A 9,795-nucleotide genomic window follows, 5' to 3' on the forward strand; every position below is an offset into this window, starting at 1 on the left:
TTGTGTGGTGGGAGCACTGACAGTGCTGGCTGTGTGGGGGAGCACTGACAGTGCTAGCTCTGTGGGAGAGCACTGGCAGTGCTGGCTGTGTGGGGCGCACTCTCAGTGCTGACTGTGGGTGGAGAACTGGCAGTGCTGGCTGTGTGGTGGGAGCACTGACAATGCTGGCTGTGGGGAGCACTGACAGTGCTGGCTGTGTGGGGTGGGGTCACTGACAGTGCTGGCTGTGGGGGGAGCACTGACAGTGCTGGCTGTGTGGTGGGAGCACTGACAGTGCTGGCTCTGTGGGGGAGCACTGACAGTGCTGGCTGTGTGGTGGGAGCACTGACAGTGCTGGCTGTGAGGGTGGAGCACTGACAGTGCTGGTTGTGTGGGGAAGCACTGACAGTGTTGGCTGTGTGGGGGAGCACTGACAGTGCTGGCTGTGTGGTGGGATCACTGACAGTGCTGGCTGTGTGGTGGGAGCACTGACAGTGCCGCCTGTAAGGTGGGAGCACAGACAGTGCTGGCTGTGTGATGGGAGCACTGATTGTGCTGGCTGCGTGGTGGGAGCACTGACAGTGCTGTCTGTGTGGTGGGAGCACCGACAGTGCCGTCTGTATGGTGGGAGCACTGACAGTGCTGTCTGTGTGATGGGAGCACTGACAGTGCTGGCTGTGTGGTGGGAGCACTGACAGTGCTGGCTGTGTGGTGGGAGCACTGACTGTGCTGGCTGTGTGGGGGAGCACTGGCAGTGCTGGCTGTGTGGTGGGAGCACTGACAGTGCTGGCTGTGTGGTGGGAGCACTGACAGTGCTGGCTGTGTGTTGGGAGCACTGACAGTGCTGTCTGTGTGGTGGGAGCACTGACTGTGGTGGCTGTGTTGGGGAGCACTGGCAGTGCTGGCTGTGTGCGGGGAGCCCTGACAGTGCTGGCTGTGTGGTGGGAGCACTGCCAGTGCCGACTGTGTGGGGTGGGAGCACTGACAGTGCTGTCTGTGTGGGGGAGGACTGACAGTGCTGTCTGTGTGGGGGAGGACTGACAGTGCTGGCTGTGTGGGGAGCACGGACAGTGCTGGCTGTGTGGGGGAGCACTGACAGAGCTGGCTGTGTGCGGGAAGCACAGACAGTGCTGGCTGTGTCGGGAGGAGCACTGACAGTGCTGGCTCTGTGGGGAGCACTGACAGTGCTGGCTGAGTGGGGGTAGCACTGACAGTGCTGTCTGTTTGGGGAGCACTGACAGTGCTGTCTGTGTGGGGGGAGCACTGACAATGCTAGCTGTGTGGGGAAAGCACTGACACTGCTGGCTGTGTGGGGGGTGCACTGACAGTGCTGGCTGTGTGGGGGAGCACTGACAGTGCTGGCTGTGTGGTGGGAGCATTGACAGTGCTGGCTCTGTGGGGGAGCACTGACAGTGCTGGCTGTGTGGTGGGAGCACTGACAGTGTTGGCTCTGTGGGGGAGCACTGACAGTGCTGGCTGTGTGGAGGGAGCTCTGACAGTGCTGGCTGTGTGGTGGGAGCACTGGCAGTGCTGGCTGTGTGGTGGGAGCACTGACAGTGCTGGCTGTGTGGGGAGCACTGACAGTGCTGTCTGTGTGGGGGAGCACTGACAGTTCTGTCTGCGTGGTGGGAGCACTGACAGTGCTGGCTGTGTTGTGAGAGAACTGACAGTGCTGGCTGTGTGGTGGGAGCACTGACAGTGCTGGCTGTGTGGGGGAGCACTGACAGTGCTGGCTGTGTGGGGGTAGGACTGACAGTGCTGGCTGTGTGGGGGAGCACTGACAGTGCTGGCTCTGTGGGGAGCACTGACAGTGCTGGCTGAGTGGGGGTAGCACTGACAGTGCTGTCTGTGTGGGGAGCACTGACAATGCTGTCTGTGTGGGGGGAGCACTGACAGTGCTGGCTGTGTGGGGGAGCACTGACAGTGCTGGCTGTGTGGGGGATGCACTGACACTGCTGGCTGTGTGGGGGGAAGCACTGACAGTGCTGGCTGTGTGGGGGAGCACTAACAGTGCTGGCTGTGTGGTGGGAGCACTGACAGTGCTGGCTGTGTGGGGGAGCACTGACAGTGCTGGCTGTGTGGGGGGAGCACTGACAGTGCTGGCTGTGTGGGGGAGCACTGATAGTGCTGGCTGTGTGGGGGGAGCACAGACAGTGCTGGCTGTGTGGTGGGAGCACTGACAGTGTTGGCTCTGTGGGGGAGCACTGACAGTGCTGGCTGTGTGGTGGGAGCTCTGACAGTGCTGACTGTGTGGTGGGAGCACTGGCAGTGCTGGCTGTGTGGTGGGAGCCCTGACAGTGCTGGCTGTGTGGGGAGCACTGACAGTGCTGGCAGTGTGGGGGAGCACTGACAGTGCTGGCTGTGTGCTGGGAGCACTGACAGTGCTGGCTGTGTGTGGGGAGCACTGACAGTGCTGGCTGTGTGGTGGGAGCACTGACAGTGCTGGCTGTGTGGGGGGAGCACTGACAGAGCTGGCTGCGTGGGGGGAGGACTGACAGTGCTGGCTGTGTGGTGGGAGCACTGACAGTGTTGGCTGTGTGCGTGGGAGCACTGACAGTGCTGGCTGTGCGGTGGGAGCACTGACAGTGCTGGCTGTGTGGGGGTGCACTGACAGTGCTGGCTGTGTGGGTGAGAGCACTGACAGTGCTGGCTGTGTGGTGGGAGCCCTGACAGTGCTGGCTGTGTGGGGGGAGCACTGACAGTGCTGGCTGTGTGGGGGTGCACTGACAGTGCTGGCTGTGTGGGGGTGCACTGACAGTGCTGACTGTGTGGTGGGAGCACTGACAGTGCTGGCTGTGTGGTGGGAGCCCTGACAGTGCTGGCTGTGTGGGGGGAGCACTGACAGTGCTGGCTGTGTGGGGGAGCACTGACAGTGCTGGCTGTGTGGCGGGAGCACTGACAGTGCTGGCTGTGTGGTGGGAGCACTGACAGTGCTGGCTGTGTGGGGGGAGCACTGACAGTGCTGGCTGTGTGGGGGAGCACTGACAGTGCTGGCTGTGTGGGGGTGGGAGCACTAACAGTGCTGGCTGTGCGTGGGAGCACTGACAGTGCTGGCTGTGTGGGTGGAGGACTGACAGTGCTGGCTGTGTGGGGGGAGCACTGACAGTGCTGGCTGACAGACAGAAACACAGACAGAGAGAGAATTGGACAGATACAGGCAGAGACACAGGCAGAGATTTACCATTCTGCATTACCAGGAGAGACTGTCGGTGGTTGGGTGTGACTCCACCATGGCCGATCAGCTGGATCAGTGTGACTCCCCCATGGCCGATCAGCTGGATCTGTGTGACTCCCCCATGGCCGATCAGCTGGGTCATTGTGACTCCCCCATGGACGATCAACTGGGTCTGTGTGACTCTCCCATGGCCGATCAGCTGGTTCAGTGTGACTCCCCCATGTCCCGTCAGCTGTGTGTGTGCTTCCCCCCAGTGCCGATCAGCTGGGTGTGTGCTTCCCGACATTGCCGATCAACTGTGTGTGTGTGACTCCCCCAAAGCCGATCAGCTGGATGTGTGCCTCTCCCCATTGCCGATCAGCTGGATGTGTGCCTCTCCCCATTGCCGATCAGCTGGGTGTGTGCCTCTCCCCATTTCCGATCAGCTGGGTGTGTGCCTCCACCATGGCCAGTCAGCTGGGTGTTTGTGACTCCCCCAATGCCGATCAGCTGGGTGGGTGCCTCACACCTAAACACAATCTGTGCAGCAGAATGTGCCCCATATAGAGACAGAGACTGAGACACTGACAGACACGGAGATACAGACAGAGATAGAGAGTGAGACACAGAGACCGACAGACACAGAGACACAGACAGAGACAGAGACAGAGACTGAGACACAGACAGACACAAAGACACAGAGAGAGATAGACAGACACAGAGACACAGACAGAGATACAGACAGAGACACAGACATAGACAGAGACACAGACAGACTAAGACACAGACAAACACAGAGACACGGGCAGAGACACAGAGAGAGACAGGGACACAGACAGAGACAAGGACACAGACAGAGACACTGACAGAGACAGGGACACAGACAGAGACAGAGACACAGACAGAGACAGGGACAGAGTCAGAGATACAGACAGAGACAGAGAGAGAGACAGAGACACAGGCAGAGACAGAGACAGGGACAGAGAGAGAGACAGATAGTGAGACACAGACAGACACAGCTACACAGACAGAGACACAGACAGAGTTTGGAGGGAGCATTTCCAGTGCTGTCTGTGTGGGGAGCACTGACAGTGCTGGCTGTGTAGTGGGAGCACTGACAGTGCTGGCTGTGTGGGGTAGCACTGGAAGTGCTGGCTATGTGGGGGAGCACTGACAGTGCTGGCTGTGTGGGGGGAGCACTGACAGTGCTGGCTGTGTAGTGGGAGCACTGACAGTGCTGGCTGTGTGGGGGAGCACTGACAGTGCTGGCTGTGTGGGGGGAGCACTGACAGTGCTGGCTGTGTGGGGGGAGCACTGACAGTGCTGGCTTTGTGGGGGAGCACTGACAGTGCTGGCTGTGTGGTGGGAGCACTGACAGTGCTGGCTGTGTGGGGGAGCACTGACAGTGCTGGCTGAGTGGTGGGAGCACTGACATTGCTGGCTGTGTGGGGGAGCATTGACAGTGCTGGCTGTATGGGGGGAGCACTGACAGTGCTGGCTGTGTGGGGAGCACTGACAGTGCTGGCTGTGTGGGGAGCACTGACAGTGCTGGATGTGTGGTGGGAGCACTGACAGTGCTGGCTGTCTGGGAGAGCACTGGCAGTGCTGGCTGTGTGGGGCGCACTCTCAGTGCTGACTGTGGGTGGAGAACTGGCAGTGCTGGCTGTGTGGGGTGGGGTCACTGACAGTGCTGGCTGTGGGGGGAGCACTGACAGTGCTGGCTGTGTGGTGGGAGCACTGACAGTGCTGGCTCTGTGGGGGAGCACTGACAGTGCTGGCTGTGTGGTGGGAGAACTGACAGTGCTGGCTGTGAGGGTGGAGCACTGACAGTGCTGGTTGTGTGGGGGGAGCACTGACAGTGCTGGCTGTGTGGGGGAGCACGGGCAGTGCTGGCTGTGTGGGTGGAGCACTGACGGTGCTGGCTGTGTGGGGAGCACTGACAGTGCTGGCTGTGTGGGGGGAGCACTGATAGTGCTGGCTCTGTGGTGGGAGCACTGACAGTGCTGGCTGTATGGGGAGCACTGACAGTGCTGGCTGTGTGGTGGGAGCACTGACCGTGCTGGCTGTGTGGCGGGACCACTGGCAGTGCTGGCTGTGTGGTGGGAGCACTGACAGTGCTGGCTGTGTGGTGGGAGCACTGACAGTGCTGGCTGTGTGGTGAGAGCACAGACAGTGCTGGCTGTGTGGGAGGAGCACCGTCAGTGCTGGCTGTGTGGGGGGCACTGACAGTGATGTCTGTGTGGGGGAAGCACTGACAGTGCTGGCTGTGTGGTGAGAGCACTGACAGTGCTGGCTGTGTGGGGTAGCACTGACAGACCTGGCTGTGTGGGGGGAGCACTGACAGTGCTGGCTGTATGGGGGAGCACTGACAGTGCTGGCTGTGTGATGAGATCACTGACAGTGCTGGCTGTGTGGGGGGAGCACTGACAGTGCTGGCTGTGTGGGGTAGCACTGACAGTGCTGGCTGTGTGGTGGGAGCTCTGACAGTGCTTGCTACGTGGGTGGAGAACTGGCAGTGCTGGCTGTTGGGGAGCATTGATAGTGCTGGCTGTGTGGGGTGGGGGCACTGACAGTGCTGGCTGTGTGGTGGGAGTACTGGCAGTGCTGGTTGTGTGGTGGGGGCACTGACAGTGCTGGCTGTGTGGTGGGAGTACTGACAGTGCTGGCTGTGTGGTGGGAGCACTGACAGTGCTGGCTCTGTGGGGGAGCACTGTCAGTGCTGGCTGTGTGGGGGGAGCACTGGCAGTGCTGGCTGTGTGGGTGAAGCACGGACAGGGCTGGATATGTGGGGAGCACTGACAATGCTGGCTGTGTGGTGGGAGCACTGACAGTGCTGGCTGTGTGGTGGGCGCACTGACAGTGCTGGCTGTGTGGTGGGAGCACAGACAGTGCTGGGTGTATGGGAGCACTGACAGTGCTGGCTGTGTGGTGGGAGCACTGACAGTGCTGACTGTGTGGTGGGAGCACTGACAGTGCTGGCTGTGTGGTGGGAGCACTGGCAGTGCTGGCTGTGTGGGGGAGCATTGACTGTGCTGGCTGTATGGGGGAGCACTGACTGTGCTGGCTGTGTGAGGGAGCACTGGCAGTGCTGGCTGTGTGGGGTAGCACTGGAAGTGCTGGCTATGTGGGGGAGCACTGACAGTGCTGGCTGTGTGGGGGGAGCACTGACAGTGCTGGCTGTGTAGTGGGAGCACTGACAGTGCTGGCTGTGTGGGGGAGCACTGACAGTGCTGGCTGTGTGGGGGGAGCACTGACAGTGCTGGCTGTGTGGGGGGAGCACTGACAGTGCTGGCTTTGTGGGGGAGCACTGACAGTGCTGGCTGTGTGGTGGGAGCACTGACAGTGCTGGCTGTGTGGGGGAGCACTGACAGTGCTGGCTGAGTGGTGGGAGCACTGACATTGCTGGCTGTGTGGGGGAGCATTGACAGTGCTGGCTGTATGGGGGGAGCACTGACAGTGCTGGCTGTGTGGGGAGCACTGACAGTGCTGGCTGTGTGGGGAGCACTGACAGTGCTGGATGTGTGGTGGGAGCACTGACAGTGCTGGCTGTCTGGGAGAGCACTGGCAGTGCTGGCTGTGTGGGGCGCACTCTCAGTGCTGACTGTGGGTGGAGAACTGGCAGTGCTGGCTGTGTGGGGTGGGGTCACTGACAGTGCTGGCTGTGGGGGGAGCACTGACAGTGCTGGCTGTGTGGTGGGAGCACTGACAGTGCTGGCTCTGTGGGGGAGCACTGACAGTGCTGGCTGTGTGGTGGGAGAACTGACAGTGCTGGCTGTGAGGGTGGAGCACTGACAGTGCTGGTTGTGTGGGGGGAGCACTGACAGTGCTGGCTGTGTGGGGGAGCACGGGCAGTGCTGGCTGTGTGGGTGGAGCACTGACGGTGCTGGCTGTGTGGGGAGCACTGACAGTGCTGGCTGTGTGGGGGGAGCACTGATAGTGCTGGCTCTGTGGTGGGAGCACTGACAGTGCTGGCTGTATGGGGAGCACTGACAGTGCTGGCTGTGTGGTGGGAGCACTGACCGTGCTGGCTGTGTGGCGGGACCACTGGCAGTGCTGGCTGTGTGGTGGGAGCACTGACAGTGCTGGCTGTGTGGTGGGAGCACTGACAGTGCTGGCTGTGTGGTGAGAGCACAGACAGTGCTGGCTGTGTGGGAGGAGCACCGTCAGTGCTGGCTGTGTGGGGGGCACTGACAGTGATGTCTGTGTGGGGGAAGCACTGACAGTGCTGGCTGTGTGGTGAGAGCACTGACAGTGCTGGCTGTGTGGGGTAGCACTGACAGACCTGGCTGTGTGGGGGGAGCACTGACAGTGCTGGCTGTATGGGGGAGCACTGACAGTGCTGGCTGTGTGATGAGATCACTGACAGTGCTGGCGGTGCGGGAGTACTGATAGTGCTGGCTGTGTGGGGTGGGGGCACTGACAGTGCTGGCTGTGTGGTGGGAGCACTGGCAGTGCCGACTGTGCGGGGGGAGCACTGACAGTGCTGTCTGTGGGGGAGGACTGACAGTGCAGGCTGTGTGGGGAGCACTGACAGAGCTGGCTGTGTGCGGGAAGCACAGACAGTGCTGGCTATGTGGTGGGAGCACTGACAGTGCTGGCTGTGTGGGGGAGCCCTGACAGTGCTGGCTGTGTGGTGGGAGCACTGCCAGTGCTGGATGTGTGGTGGGAGCACTGACAGTGCTGGCTGTGTGGTTGGAGCACTGACAGTGCTGGCTGTGTGGTGGGAGCACTGACAGTGCTGGCGGTATGGTGGGAGCACTGACAGTTCTGGCTGTGTGGGGAGCACTGACAGTGCTGGCTGTGTGGTGGGAGCACTGACAGTGCTGGCTGTGTGGGGGTGCATTGACACTGCTGGCTGTGTGGGGGGGAGCACTGACAGTGCTGGCTATGCACTGGGAGCACTGGCAGTGCTGGCTGTGTGTTGGGAGCACTGACAGTGCTGGCTGTGTGGGGGGGCTCTGACAGTGCTGGCTCTGTGGGGAGAACTGACAGTGCTGGCTGAGTGGGGGTAGCACTGACAGTGCTGTCTGTGTGGGGAGCACTGGCAGTGCTGTCTGTGTGGGGGAGCACTGACAGTGCTGGCTGTGTGGGGGAGCACTGACAGTGCTGGCTGTGTGGGGGAAGCACTGACACTGCTGGCTGTGTGGGGGGAGCACTGACAGGGCTGGCTGTGTGGGGGAGCACTGACAGTGCTGGATGTTTGGCGGGAGCACTGACAGTGTTGGCTCTGTGGGGGAGCACTGACAGTGCTGGCTGTGTGATGGGAGCTCTGACAGTGCTGGCTGTGTGGTGGGAGCACTGGCAGTGCTGGCTGTGTGGTGGGAGCACTGACAGTGCTGGCTGTGTGGTGGGTAGGCACTGACAGTGCTGGCTGTGTGGGGGGAGCACAGACAGTGCTGGCTGTGTGGGGGGAGCACTGACAGTGCTGTCTGTGTGGGGGAGCACTGACAGTGCTGTCTGCGTGGAGGGAGCACTGACAGTGCTGGCTGTGTGGTGAGGGAACTGACAGTGCTGGCTGTGTGGTGGGAGCACTGACAGTGCTGCCTGTGTGGGGGGAAGCACTGACAGTGCTGGCTGTGTGGGGGAGCACTGACAGTGCTGTCTGTGTGGGGAGCACTGACAGTGCTGTCTGTGTGGGGGGGAGCACTGACAGTGCTGGCTGTGTGGGGGAGCACTGACAGTGCTGGCTGTGTGGTGGAATCACTGACAGTGCTGGCTGTGTGGGGGGAGCACTGACAGTGCTGGCTGTGTGGGGGGAGCACTGACAATGCTGGCTGTGTGGGGGAGCACTGACAGTGCTGGCTGTGTGGTGGGAGCACTGACAGTGCTGGCTGTGTGGGGGAGCACTGACAGTGCTGGCTGAGTGGTGGGAGCACTGACAGTGCTGGCTGTGTGGGGGAGCACTGACAGTGCTGGCTGTATGGGGGGGAGCACTGACAGTGCTGGCTGTGTGGGGGAGCACTGACAGTGCTGGCTGTGTGGGGAGCACTGACAGTGCTGGTTGTGTGGTGGGAGCACTGACAGTGCTGGCTGTGTGGGGGAGCACGTACAGTGCTAGCTCTGTAGGAGAGCACTGGCAGTGCTGGCTGTGTGGGGCGCACTCTCAGTGCTGACTGTGGGTGGAGAACTGGCAGTGCTGGCTGTATGGTGGGAGCACTGACAATGCTGGCTGTGGGGAGCACTGACAGTGCTGGCTGTGTGGGGTGGGGTCACTGACAGTGCTGGCTGTGGGGGGAGCACTGACAGTGCTGGCTGTGTGGTGGGAGCACTGACAGTGCTGGCTATGTGGTGGGAGAACTGACAGTGCTGGCTGTGAGGCTGGAGCACTGACAGTGCTGGTTGTGTGGGGGTGCACTGACAGTGCTTGCTGTGTGGGGGAGCACGGGCAGTGCTGGCTGTGTGGGTGGAGCACTGACAGTGCTGGCTGTGTGGGGAGCACTGACAGTGCTGGCTGTGTTGGGGGAGCACTGATAGTGCTGGCTCTGTGGTGGGAGCACTGACAGTGCTGGCTGTGTGGGGGGACCACGGACAGTGCTGGCTGTGTGGTGGGAGAACTGGCAGTGCTGGCTGTGTTGGGGGAGCACTGACACTGCTGGCTCTGTGGTGGGAGCACTGACAGTGCTGGCTGTGTGGGGGGACCACGGACAGTGCTGGCTGTGTGG

This window comes from Scyliorhinus torazame, chromosome 23 (assembly GCF_047496885.1).
Source record: "Scyliorhinus torazame isolate Kashiwa2021f chromosome 23, sScyTor2.1, whole genome shotgun sequence".
NCBI lineage: Eukaryota > Metazoa > Chordata > Chondrichthyes > Carcharhiniformes > Scyliorhinidae > Scyliorhinus > Scyliorhinus torazame.